Below are 14,991 nucleotides of genomic sequence, written 5' to 3'. Positions count from 1 at the left end.
GAACTTATGACGCTTTCTGTGGGCCTGTCCATGGCCTCCCATGAACCAATCAGCATGCACTTCCTTCCCTCTGAACTCATAAAACCCCTCGGAACTAGCCAGACTCAGGGAGACAACTAGACCACCTGCCCATGGAGAGACTTCCGGGCTACCAGCTGCGGAGAGTTGCTACTCACTACAGACTCTCCTCTCTGCTGAGAGCTGAGTAGAGTCTGGACTACCAGCTGTGGAAGGCATGAGAGGTGACAGCGTGCTGGCAGTCCTCACAGCCCTCGCTCGTTCTCGGCACCTCCTCTGCCTGGGCTCCCAATTTGGCGGCACTTGAGGAGCCCTTCAGCCCGCCGCTGCACTGTGGGAGCCCCTTTCTGGGCTGGCCAAGGCCGGAGCCGGCTCCCTCAGCTTGCGAGGAGGTGTGGAGGGAGAGGCGCGGGCGGGAACCGGGGCTGCGCGCGGTGCTTGCAGGCCAGCGCGAGTTCCGGGTGGGCGTGGGCTCGGCGGACCCTTCACTTGGAGCGGCCGGCCGGCCCCACCGGCCCTGGGCAGTGAGGGGCTTAGCACCTGGGCCAGCAGCTGCTGTGCTCAATTTCTCGCCGGGCCTTAGCTGCCTTCCCATGGGGCAGGGCTCGGGACCTGCAGCCCGCCATGCCTGAGCCTCCCCTCCGTCCGTGGGCTCCTGTGCGGCCCAGCCTCCCCGACGAGTGCCGTCCGTCCCCTGATCCACGGCGCCCAGTCCCATCGACCACTCAAGGGATGAGGAGTGCGGGCACACGGCGCCGGAGTGGAAGGCAGCTACACCTGCAGCCCTGGTGCAGGATCCACTGGGTGAAGCCAGCTGGGCTCCTGAGTCTGGTGGGGACGTGGAGAACCTTTATGTCTAGCTAAGGGATTGTAAATACACCAATCAGTGCCCTGTCAAAACAGACCACTCAGCTCTACCAATCAGCAGGATGTGGGTGGGACCAGATAAGAGAATAAACGCAGGCTGCCCGAGCCAGCAGTAGCAACCCCCTGGGGTCCCCTTCCACACTGTGGAAGCTTTGTTCTTTCGCTCTTTGCAATACTTGCTGCTGCTCACTCTCTTTTGGTCCACACTGCCTTTATGAGCTGTAACACTCACCGGGGACGTCTGCAGCTTCACTCCTGAAGCCAGCGAGACCACGAACCCACAGGGAGGAACGAACAACTCCAGACGCGCCGCCTTAAGAGCTGTAACACTCACCGCGAAGGTCTGCAGCTTCACTCCTGAAGCCAGCGAGACCACGAACCCACCGGGAGGAACGAACAACTCCAGACACGCCGCCTTAAGAGCTGTAACACTCACCGCGAAGGTCCGCAGCTTCGCTCCTGAGCCAGCGAGACCACGAACCCACCAAAAGGAAGAAACTCCAAACACATCTGAACATCAGAAGGAATAAACTCCGGACACGCCACCTTTAAGAACTGTAACACTCACCTCGAGGGTCGGCAGCTTCATTCTTGAAGTCAGTGAGACCAAGAACCCACCAATTCCGGACACAGGGAGCTAGCCACTCCGTGGTTTCTGCTCTGCTGAGAACTGAGCAGACTTTGGGACTACCAGCTCCAGAGAGGAGCTACCCACTGCAGAGTTCCTCCAGGCTGTTCGTTTTTCCTCCTCTGTCCTCTCTTTGCAGATGGGTAATCATGTCTCTGCACCACGGGACACTCCCCTCTGAGGCATAAAAGTTTAATTTTTGGCCTGGCACGGTGGCTTATGCCTGTAATCCCAGCACTTTGAGAGGCCGAGGCGGGCGGATCACCTGAGGTCAGTAGTTCGAGACCAGCTTAGCCAACATAGTGAAACCCAGTCTCTACTAAAAATACAAAAATTAGCTGGGCATGGTGGCACGGGCCTGTAATGCCAGCTACTCGGGAGGCTGAGGCAAGAGAATCGCTTGAACCCAGGAGGCGGAGGTTGCAGTGAGCCGAGATCGCGCCACTGCACTCCAGCCTGGGTGCAGTGAGACTGCGGCTCAAAAAAAAAGAATTCTTACCAGTTGAACCTCTGGCTTCTTTCTCTCTGTCTGTGAAAACATGGTTGTAGCTTCTCTCTCCTCCATGACTCCATGACTTCCCTTTTACTGGGAACCTATGCATAGGACTCTGAGAGAGATCTGTCATTTTCCCCAAAACCAGGCCCCCTGTCAGCATGAAGCAGTTAGATATACCTCTTCAGAGATGTGATTGATGGCAGCGGCAGCCCATCTGGACCAGCCACTGCCGTGACGCCATCAGTGTGAGACGTGTAGCTAGGGCTGTGCACTCCACAGAGCTGGTGGGAGCTGGGAATAGGTGAAAACCCTGCCTCCTTGTGAGTTGGCAGGACGGGAGCCTCCTGTTCCCTGGCTGCTGTTGTGGCCACCGAGCCGCAGCCCTGGAGCCAGGCATCCCTGTGCTTGGGGATCAGAGCGAGCAGGAGCAGAGCCTCTCCCTTCTGGGTGCAGCTGCAGCTGCCCAGCCATGGCTGTGGTCCCGGAAGTCTCTGTGCTCTTGGGAGCTGGGAGGGCCCTCTGCCTCCTGCCCCTTACGCACTCCAGAGTCTCCTCTCTGTTGAGAGCTAAGCAGACATCAGGACTACCAGCTGCAGAGAGGAGCTACCCACTGTGGGCTTCGTCTCTAATGAGAGCTGAACACTCACTGGGATGCCCTGCCTATGGAAACCAGCTGTTCACTCTGGGTCTCCTCTGAGCTGTTCCGTCGCTCAGTAAAGGTCTTCTTCTGCTTACTCACCCTCCATTTGTCTGCCTTACCTCATTCATCCTGGACACAGGACAAGAACTTGGGACTTGCCGGTATGGTGGAGCTAAAATAGCTGTAACACAAACAGGATTGAAATATGCCCCTTGCTCGCCGCATTGTGGATGACAAGAGGGAGGGAAGAAAGGAGAGAAGATCTGCGACCCTTCGGCAAACCCAGACTTAGGAGATCGGAGAGCCAAGACTGTGACACCCTTTCTGGGGCTCTGTGGTTCCTGGCGTCTCCAAGCTTCTGGGCACCTCGGCTTTCCCCGGTGCCAGTCGTGGAAGCTGCTTGTGGTAAGTCTGGTCCAATAGCCTCACAGTAAGCCAACGTCCATGCTGGTGCCTGGGGCTTCCCACCCCACTGCAGCTGGCATGCCTGGCTAGGCACAATGGCTAGATCTTGTGCTTGCTTGCTTGCTCACATACCCGTCACCGCTCTGCACCTTACTCACCCTTACAGGCGTGAGATTTGGGCCAGTAGTGTGAGCCAAACCCAGCCTGCCAGGCCTAGTGGGTGGAATGAGCTCACGGAGCCTGAGCAAAACTTGGGCAAAGGCACCGTCAGCCACAGAGGTTTCCGGCTGGTGAAGTGACACATCAAATATCCCGTGACAATATCAATTTTCTAAACACACATTTATAATGCATATATAATTGGAAAGCTGTACTGCTTCTCAATATAAATCCTAATTGGAAAACTTAGTTATATAAAGAAATTCATTGCATTTCAAATGAGATTAATGTCTCTTGAAAATTATACTTATGTGTGTGTATATATATATATCTCAAAAGATTTGTTTTAAACGAAATATGTTCTAACACATGATTTTAATTACAATTAATAATTTCATCTCATGTAGTAATTTTCTAAATGTCTGATATCTTACAGGTGTTTTACCTTCTTGCAAGAAACTATAGCATAAACAAAACATAACAAAACAAAAAACCTAAGCCCATGCTATTATTTTAAGCCATTCTGTTTCACTACTATGGCAACAATAGTTACAATGTGAACTCATTTAGCACATATTTATTTAGAGTTTATTATATGTCAGGCACACTAATCATGAGACAACATCCTTTGAAGAGCTTGTAGTTGATGACAGTCTATGAAAGTTAAATTTAACAAAGGACTGCAATAGTTCTATGTATTACAAACTAAATGCAAACAGGTCATAATTTTTTGTGTGATCATTTCCTTACCCGTATAAGTTTCTCTTTATAAAACTTATCTTTTGGAATGCATTCTGTGATTTCACCATTAAGTAGCAACCAACAGATGATATTTTCTTTTTTTTTGTTTTGTTTTCTTAATAGAATACTATAATATGTGCATATATATATATATATAGGCCTCTCTATATAGTATAGTGTATATATATAGTATAGTGTATATATATATAGTATAGTGTATATATACTATAATATGTGCATATATATATATATATATAGTATAGGCCCATGTTTTAGGCCTTTTTAAATTGACAAATTATCTGATAGCTTGTTATAAATGCTTATATTTGAAAATTGTAAGAACGTTTTCTTCTATGCAGTAGCACAGAAGATTGGTAGTAGTGGTTGTAAAAATTGCACTTCGAAAAACAACATTCATTTATTTCTTCCATTTAGCAATCAACTCTTTCTGTGATCTCATCTTATACATCATCTCTATTTAAAATTGCAGCTATAAATTCTAAATTTCTCTTTACCCTTATTGCTTATTATTACTCCAGCCTAATATCCTGATTTCTTCTTCTCAGTTGATAATGTGACTTCAAATTCTATCAACAAATTTCATTAGTAGTTTAGTTTAAAACAATTTGGTTAGTACAGAACACAGTAAAATTAACCTTTACTGACCACTCAATGTACTGTGTAAAGAGTGCTCGCACCAATTTGTTTTCTCTTCTTTTTTTTTTAATTTAAAGAAAATACCAATCAATTAAAAACAAATAGTAACAAACTCCAAATATCCCTAAAGGCTTGTGCATTTATTGGAGAAGGTTAAAGAGTTTCTGAAAAATAGATTAGAGGTTAAATAGAATACTGCAGAAAATAAAATCACCTAGAGGAAACTAGGATGAGGAGGTCAGTTGATTTAACCTATTGTGTTGATCTAGACTTCTGGGAAAGGGGAATGCCCTCCAGTGAAAACCTGCACATATGTTCATAAAGATTAAACCTGAAACTCACATAATCTCATTCCATGGCTTCCATTTCATTTTAATATTCCAATAGATTAATTTCCTTTGAACCACATTTTTCCTTATTTAATATTGTTTGCATAATTTGCTGCTGTAGGATTTTATGGTTTTAAATATCAATAAATATTCCAATTGTTAAATAGTGCTAAGGTGCGGTAATCTGAAAAGTGCTGACCATAAATATTAAAATGTTTAAAAGAGAAATGGACTTCTAAAAACCACACACAATACACACAATGCAAAAATCACAATCACTGCCAAGAAACAAATAAATTAATTTTTATAGTAATATTGTTGTTCTTTTCAGTGTACAGAAAATTTTCCAAGGAATTAAAAATACAAAATGTTACATCTGTAGACCAATTACACAAGTACATAAGTCTGTAGATCAATTACACAAGTATATTTAAATCTAAATATAGTCATAATACTAATATATTAATATCAATAAAAATATTCTAATATTTGTGGAACTATCAAAAACAGCAAAGTAAATACAATATTTTCTTTTAATTTATTGCCTTGCTTTATAAAAAACATTTTCAAAGAAGGGTAGAGACTGTTTATGAAATTGTGAAGAATATTAGTTATCCTTTCAGGTACTTTAGGCATTGATAACACAATGATTTATTAGGTAGACTTAGTTTTGCTTCAAACTCACTTTGTTTTCCTTCTCTTTGAAATGGGTATAATTTTTAACCATTAAAAAAACTGTCTCACAAACAGAAATGCAAGTGACAAAGGAATTTTTCTGGTAGAACCTAGACAAGAACCAAAATAAAAAAATAAAGACATGAAATGTGATTTTGAAATATTTAAGATGATTGTTAGAGAAACATTGTTACATTTCATATTATTCAGTAATCCTGTATGATAAAGTAGCTGTTTTTTCATAAATAATTATGTTCAGTTTCCTGTTTGATAACGCAAAATGTTTCACTGTTTTAATTTCATATATTCTTTCATATTTCACAATATGCTTCTTGTGTGTAGCAGAAACCAGATTCAATAGCTACATATCTAGTTGACTTCATATGCATTTACTTCAATGGACTTCAACTTATTTGGCCCTAAAATAGCTTTTCATTGTTTTTCCCTTGGTATAAAACACCTTATTCCTCTGTATTCCTCTGTTTCTACTGGCATTGTTACTAAATAAAAGGAGAAATTATCTACAGGCACATAATTCCTAAGATCCCACCTCTTCTACAACTCCTATCTCTGTTACTTCAATTTCAAAAGCCACAAAATGACATTATTTTTTCAGTCGTACTTGTAAAAATTATGTACAAATCTTCAAAATAAATTTCAGTTAAAAAAAGTATGTACACAAAATCTTCTACCCAATGAATAAGATATTTGGAATTGGTTAAAATTATTAGTTATAGACTAAGCAAATATATTTTAACCTGCCTTATATCTTTCATCTCTTCTATATCTGTTCATGTAATATTGAACATACATACATACATACATACAAAAAATATTTTATTGGAGTGTTATTTATAGGAGTCAGTATAATGGTCCTCCAGAGATATCCATATTCGAATCCCTGGAACATGTGAATATGCTACTTTTCATGATAAAGAGGTATTAATGTAGCAGATGGAATTAAAGTTGCTAGTCAATTAACCTTAAAATTTGGAGATGATATTGAATTATCTGAAAAAAATTGAATGTAATCACAAAGATTCTGAAATGTGGAGGAAAGGAGCAGAAGAGGAAATTAGGGTGATGCAATGTGAGTAGAACTCAACCTGCTGTAGTTGGGCTTTGAAGATGGATAAAGAGGTTAATGAGCTAAAGAATATGGTAGCTTCTAGAAGTTGAAAAGGGGAAGAAAATGGATTCACCCCTACAACTTCCAGAAAAAAATGCAACCTTGCTGATGCTTTAATTTTAGCCTAGGGAGATGCATTTCAGATTTCTTTCCTTCAAAAATTAAAGTAATAAATTTGTGTTAAGTCACTAAATTTGTGGCAATTTGTTACAGCAACTATTGAAAACTAATACACAGTCTCTAAATAGGGGAGAAACTCACTAAATGTAAGAAGTTAGACGGGTTATAGTTGAACAAAACTGTTTAAAATAAAACTACAATATTTCACATAAAATCATATCAAAGAGTATTAAGAGTTTCTTTATCTTTTATCTTTCTCATTGCACTCTGAAGACCAAATATGTCAGTTATGGTTCATAGTTGCAAACAAGAATAGACTTGAAGGTTTTTAGCAGAATGATTTTTTGAAGGACATTAGATGATTCATGAATAGTCTTAGAAAATATACAGAAGTTAACAGAAGTGAGGCAGCGTGAGGATCAAAAATCATACCAAAAGGCACCCAACTTTGGATACCACTTCTGTCACAGACGGATTGCCGAGTCCACTCCTCCAGCTCCTCCTGGATATGTCTCACAGTCCTTGCCACTGTAAGAGTTTTCTAACTTGCTCCTGAGTCATTGACATTCAGTATGCAAAGTCCCACCCAGGTGTAAATATCTGGAAGATCAAAACTAATGCATGTACTCACACCTTAGATTCCAGGATTGTGGAGAAAAAAATAACTGGTTTGATGTCACTTCTTTGGAAGAAGGTTGGTCCCTGTCTTTTGTCAAAACTTATAGAATGAGAGCTCCTCACATAACAGAGGAGTCTGTATGCTAAGTACCTCATAAGTACTTAAATTTAATTTTAAATATATTTATTTATTTTATAATTATTGTCATTCCATGGTATAGATGAGGAAGCTGAGGTTCTGATTAATGTTAAGTAATTTGCCTTAAGCCATTTAAGTAGTAATGAGAAATAAAGGCAATCTTCAGATGCCTGATTCTCATTTGCTGCAAGCATGGTGCCTAAAATTCAGCATATATGTAATGTATTGGAGTAGGAAAATTAATATTTAAAAATTATAATAATAATTAAGGGTAAACATTGGCTTCATAATAACACACATTTTAATTTCAATGTTAATTTGTAATTTAATTTTACTCTTACATTTTAAGTACACTACACTAATTGTTTTAGTGGATACATTCTCACTCATAGTGTCCAGTTGATTGAAATACTAGAACTCCTTAATTGTAATAACTGATTGAACTTTTGTAATCCTAAGTCCTGACCTGCCTATAGTACAAAAAAAAAAAAAAAAAGCATGGCTTTTCAGTGACAGGTAAATAGTTCCTGTTTACTTAAACTTCACTTGTCTACCAAGGCTGTATTCTGTCTCTGCATTTATTTCCAGGCTCTGGGCACACAGGAAGAGGGTCATTTTCCATGTGGAGCCTGAGGTTGAGTGTGAGGGTACCATGCAACTTCATATCTGATTTTGATTGACTATTCTGGGTCCTTATGGCCTCCAAGGCTTCACTACCCAGATTTAAGAGACTAAAGCTAATTCAGAAAAAAATTATGCAAAGAAATTGCATGGTTAAAACATAATCTATTTTATGTATTTTATACAGCATGTATATAAAAATGAATTATCTCCACTTTGTAGTCTGTAATAATTTTCAATATTTATGCTTTGTTTAGAGATAATAAGCTGACTTCTGATAACCCGCGTTAGATTCTATCACAAGGAAATATGCATTTTACATCTTTTATTATGCATCTGTCAAATTTGCTTTCTTAAGCACATATAATACGTAGATTGTGGCCCATGTAAAACTTACTGAAGCTAAAATACTTTCACATAAAGCGCTTTTAGTTAATCAGTCTTTCGGAGCTCTTAAAACAAGTGCTTCTATAAAACTGCATCACATTTAAATGCTGATTCCATCATATACACTTCACACTCTTTGTTGCCTGTGAAGATTGATTGGCTTCTGTTGCAGTACAAAATGAAATTCAAATTTATAATTTAAATAAATTTAGCTTCCCTTACAATGCTTCTGCTTGAAATGAGAGCCTCCACCCTTGTCCATAAAATCCTCTCTAAAGATGAGACTGTATTTCTCTGCTTACTGGTGGGCATCAGGTCATCAAAATGAAGGCCTTAGAAATGAAAAACTAATCTTAGCAATTATGGCATGACCCTCAGGTGGTATTTAGAAAACAGGAAATCCTCAATGAAAACAATCACAAAGACTAACCTTTGGCTTAATGGCACCCAATTTCAGTAAAGCAAAATTCTCAGGATGAGTTCACTTGGCTGTATGGCCTATGAGATCAATAAAATAGCAAATTATCCAGCCAATCCTCAGACCTTTGAAAGACTTTACTACACAGAAGAGTTACACAGAATGTTGAGGGTTGTATTACACAAAAAGAACAAAACTACAACCTCACTGTGGGGCAGGATTATTTCTTATATCTTGTTTACAGGGAAGGCAGTTTGGACACTCTTGGAGGAGAGAGAAAGTGAAGACTTGACCAAAAGTCATGTGGGAATGGATTCTCATGAATGGGAGGGAGCTCAAGTTTTTGTGCTGACTGATATGACCAGAAATGGGAGAAGGGAAAGGGAGAATGCTTTTAGTTCTGGAAATCTTTAAGGCAGAAAATATTGCTGGTGTGTGTATGTGTGTGTGTGTGTGTGGTGTGTGTATGTTTGTGTGCATCTGTGCATTTATGCATGGAGAGGTTCTAGGTGCACATAAAATTCTGTGGTTCCCTTTCTACCATTGCTTATGCCAGCCTGGGGAAAACTATATTTTCTTATGCATGACTGAATTTTAATTCAAAGATTATAGATAGCTTTTATGAGAGACACAGTTTTGTGATCCCAAAATAGTAAAGAATCCATGGATGATTTGACACTAACTCCTGATTTCTTTGTTTCTACTAGTATAGCTAACACTTATGAATAAAAGCCAAAATGCATGGTACCAAGACATGCATCATTTTGTAATACTGTAGTCACAGATTAAATAAATTTTCATAATAATTCATACAATTTGACTTACAAACTGCCTTTCTTCTACATTGCCATATTACAAACTAGATTTCTAAATTATGATGTACCTATGGAATTTAATACACATGCCTGTAATGGAACTTGGAAAATATAATACCATGACTATTGCAGATGGACTCATTATGATTGTAAATAATGAGTCCTGTGTTAGAAATGCCATATCGTGACCTTGTAATATGTGACTGCAATTACCCTGTCCACTGGCCTATATAGGAAACTGCCTTTTCTGCTATAATCTTACATGCAGGAAAAATTATGGTCATAGAGACATATTCTCCTTAATCATAAAATAAAGTGAGGATACAGCATCAATATTTTAAAAATTAAAAAAATTAACACCTATATGTCTAGTTAAATGTAAATTCTCACGTGTTTCTCTCTTTTTGACAAGAAATCCTTTCATTCATAACTATATGCAGCAATAAAATATAAAAACGTGGTACATAATTTTTAAAAAAGGTTAATGCAGGAATTTACCATTCTTGAAAGTCACACAATAAGGCAGCATTTAAGTTTGTTTATTAGATGGATAAAAAGATATGATTTTCTCCCAATAACAGTTAATAACTTATTTCTGTATGTAGAAATGCGGATTTAATATAAGCATTAATAGAAACAAATGTATTTATTATTTATTCTGGAGACAATGAATATTGTGCTTTTAACTTAAATAAGTTCTCATTTCAGTTAGGTAATACCAACAAAATATGTTTTAAAAATTCCATAGTCTTAAGATCATACACACACACTATATAATATATATACACATATATACAGCCAACACACGTGTATGTTTTATATATGTGATCAACTACATTGAAATAATGCTTATTATTTGGTAGGCACTGTGATAAGATCTTTACATGCATTGTTTTAATTAACTGACAAAAAAAGCAGCAAAGTAGCTAGTATTAATTTATTCTTTTAGAAAAGGAAACTGTGGTTTAGCTTACTTCGCCCAACTAGAAATCATGGGAGTTAGTTTCTGAATGCATATTTGGTTAATACATTTGTCATAATAAATATTCAGACACCTTTATTGTCTATGATTCTCCATTTCATCATCCATATATCCACCATTTTTTTCTTAATTTCACACACTTAGCTGTAGCTCATAAGACAGGAATTTTAGCAAGAAAATGAGGACAAGAAAATAGCTTATAGTGATTTACAGAGGAGATGAGAAATGTGTGGAGGCACCTTGTACACATAGGAATATGAAGAGTTTGTAGACATGAGGGCCTGAGTTTTGTCTAGAATGAAAGATACAATAGAAAGAAAGGAAAATCCATGATAAAGAAAATTATCTAATCAAAAACCTACTGGGGTAAAGTGATAAGTGATTTTTAAAAATAGTAAAAGAATTCGCCTTTAAAAGCCTAGGGAGAAAGTAGACAAGAGAAGATGTATCAGAATTACAAGATGGATGTAAGGTATCAAAAAAATTAGGCAGAAAATAGGGAAGTTGAGTAAACATAAATCATTACTTTGCACCCAAAAATAAATCAGGAACTAAAGTTGTATGCTAAAGTAAAAGACTTGGAGTAGGCTTTTAAGGGTGGTGATAAAAGGTTTGAATTAGGTACTAATGTGGAAACTATGCAGCTTAATACGAATAAATAGAATGATTGGCAAACATCACTGGGCCATTTAGAGGCACTTTAAATTTATATTAAATATTTCACTTTCTGAGAGATTAATTCTTTTAATCAACCTTCATATCTTCCTCAGTGACATGCATAGAACATTGTCAAAATGCTGAGTGACTTTTAATTTTCTAGTTAGATATTCATAATTACATGAATGGAAACCTTTTTTTGTTTGCAATACAATGCATTTTAAACATTATACATAATCTTGTCATTTACCTAGACCTGCCAACTGTGTGCTTGCATAGATAAAAAGGATTTTTTTAAGTTGTAGAAATTTTTAAATTAACAAAACTCTAAGTACTCTTCAAACAAAGCCCATGTTTTGCAGTGACATAATTAATTCTCTCAAATAATTTTTAAATAAAATAGAAAATCTCTGCACATTATATTTTAAAGGGAAAAAACATTATTTTCCAAAATATGTCAAGATTTTCTACAATTTTGTTACGGTCAAAGAAATAACTTGCTATCCATTTGCTCCATATATGAACTTTTTTATAATTAAAAAATTAAAATTAGTAAAAATTTAAATATTCTTTAAACTAATTAATTTAATATTTAACATGATAAAAATTCAGTGTACAGTATAACATTTAAAAAGAAAATATCTTTTTCTATAATCTGACAACAGTGTTTCAAAAAAGTGGCTGTCTTCAAAGAAATGAAACCTTTTAAAATAGGTTTTCATTATAATAATATGTATAGGGATAATTAAACTAACATAATAATGTTGTGAAAAGGTGTATTTCCTGAGTAGAGAAAAATTCGTTGGTACGAACATGCATTGGAAATCATAGGAATTTTTCAGGGGTAATTTTCTATATGATTGAAAGCAGGCATTTACAAAAACAATACTGAAATTATACCTAAGTGTTATTCTTTATTTAATTTCATAAATACAAAAACACTAAGTATGAGCCAAATACAATTAATTTCCAAATATATTGCTGTGCATATGGAAGAAGTTTTACATGAGATGTATTTTTGTCTCAATTTAGAATTGAGCTTTTGCAGCTTTTTATTACACTTTAATAATATATTTCATGCATAACAAAGAATATACTTGATGCATATGTAAAATATAAAGACATAGAACAAACATCAATATATATACTAAAGCCAATTTCAAGAATGATACTGATATTCTTGATAACTTTTCACAGATATTCCAAATTTTTGTCTTTTATGTTTTATTGTAGATTATCACGTTATGTATACATTTGAATAATTTTGAATGTAATATATATATAATATAACATCACATTGTATGTTTCACCCAATTTTTTGTAATGCATAATTATGTTTTTGAACTTTGCACAGTCACAGTTTGGTCATAATCACGCATGTTTAGGGTAACCTTGATAAACATGTAAATATTTCTATTTTTCATATGAAAATAATTAGAAAAATATAGTATGTGTAGAATTTAGTCTTTAATATCTAAATTTGCATACTGTCTAAACTTTATTTTAAGTATCATTGATTTCCATAAAATGTTATATTACTATATCTTAAGTTTTCAATATTGCTTCATTTTTAATTATGGACAAAGAGGAAAAATAAAAACAAAAATATTGAAAATATATATGAATTCATAAATCACAAAAATGCTTATGTATTATCAGGAAAAAATTAAAATAATAATAAGTAACTAATAAAATTAGTTTTGTTTGCCTGAAGTTGTATGATCCTGATAATTTTTTAATGTCAACTTCGAGAGAAGAAAATGTTTTTTAAAAGTAAATGACATAGAATTGTGTCCTAAGCATAGTCATGTAATTTATTAATCCCAATAATGAATCTCACTAATCATATAGTACATATGAAGCTAAATATTTAAAATATTAATCTAAAATTAGGTTAAAACAAAAAACAAAAATTGAAAATAGAATTGAAATACACACATTGAACTAGGAGAAAATGTTATTAATCAATAAATTATTAAACAGTAATTTTAGTTTATAACCTGTCACTTATAGAAATTAAGAAAATAATAATAGAATGTACATATTTTCTAAGTACATAGAATGTGCCATTATCTGTGCAATGTCTAATATGTGGGACAATAATCTGAGCCAAAGAAGAATAAAGCCTTTTTTTAAATTAATTTATTTATTTTTATTTATTTTATTTTATTATTATTATACTTTAAGTTTTAGGGTACATGTGCACAATGTGCAGGTTAGTTACATATGTATACATGTGCCATGCTGGTGTGCTGCACCCATTAACTCATCATTTAGCATTGAATAAAGTCTTTAAACAGTGTCAATTCAACTGAATGTAGGAAAAGTAACTTCAAATTCATTACTATTTACCTTACACCATACTACAGACGTAACAATAATAATTACTATTAGTAAGCTTTGGGATTATTAGGATTATATCACTGAAACATGGTTTCCTCATTTATAGATAGAAATAACATATCTGGATCACTTTATATATTTTTTTAGATCAGGATTCTTTTCATAGTCCTTGGATACTAGAAGTTAAGGTTTGGGAAGGCTCTGGAATCCAACTTTATATTTATAAGGGAGAAGGCCTTTAGGTTTGTGCCACATCCTCCAAGGTATCAGTGACTTCTTAAGAAGTTTATAATCACTACTGTAGAAGATGTTGAGGCATGATTTAAATTTTTTCTACTTAATAAAATAGAAGCTTTTTAGTCCCAAATCAGCACTTTTTATATATTTGAAAAGAAATAGAAGAAATACTCCTTCCATTTCTTTATCTGGACTACATGAGAATAATAATCAGAATTTCAATCCAATTGTATGATGAATTCAAATGAAATCAACTGACATTGTTAGTGTCAACTCTGCATCAGATATTCTAACAAAAGATAAAGTAAAACATTATCCCTGACCTCTAGCTATTTAGAACTAAAAAAAAAACATCATTAAATGCATATTTTCTATTTCATTTAATGAATAAATAATTATAATGTGGTAGATTGACCTAATTTACACATTTATCCTATTTTTAATGAGTAGTATCTTGTCAAAACAATTGAATCATGCACTGTGATGAATAGAAACAAATATGCAAACTTTGCATACTCTTTTTTTCCAGGGGGATTCATGATACAGTGAAAGGAAATCAAAATCTGAATCAGTAGGAGACCAATTAGACAAATCAGAAAAAAAGAATGAGAGGTAACATTGCTCTCCTGGAGTTGTTCATGACCAATGATTGAAAATTTTAAGAAAGGCAACACAGAATTTTAAGAGGGATATTCAATTATAGTAGTTACAAGGAACTGTTACTGAATATATGACCAAGAAGAAACAAATTTCCTTGGATAAGTTTCTTGTGAAGGACTAAATCTAAATATTCAATCAGGAAGGATACTGCTTTGTTTGCTATACATACAGACTGTGAGAAAGTGACTTGAAATATTAATTAAAATTTCCAACCGCTGCAGATTTTGTGGGGAAAAAAGGCACCAATATA

At 35.9% G+C, this 14,991-nt stretch overlaps 1 long non-coding RNA gene across 1 annotated transcript in view; it reads left to right on the top strand.

The window, feature by feature from the left end:
* Positions 1–2,284: 2,284 nt before the first annotated feature.
* The window catches only part of LOC130540715 (uncharacterized), a 91,902-nt gene continuing 79,195 nt past the window's right edge, over positions 2,285–14,991 (top strand). Inside the window, exon 1 of the long non-coding RNA XR_008954708.2 lies at positions 2,285–3,054. This is a non-coding gene — a long non-coding RNA (uncharacterized LOC130540715). The remainder of the gene's footprint in view (positions 3,055–14,991) is intronic.

The sequence above is a fragment of the Pan paniscus genome, chromosome 14 (genome assembly GCF_029289425.2).
Source record: "Pan paniscus chromosome 14, NHGRI_mPanPan1-v2.0_pri, whole genome shotgun sequence".
In the NCBI taxonomy this organism is placed as follows: Eukaryota; Metazoa; Chordata; class Mammalia; order Primates; family Hominidae; genus Pan; species Pan paniscus.
This window is presented reverse-complemented; position numbering and strand designations above follow the sequence as displayed.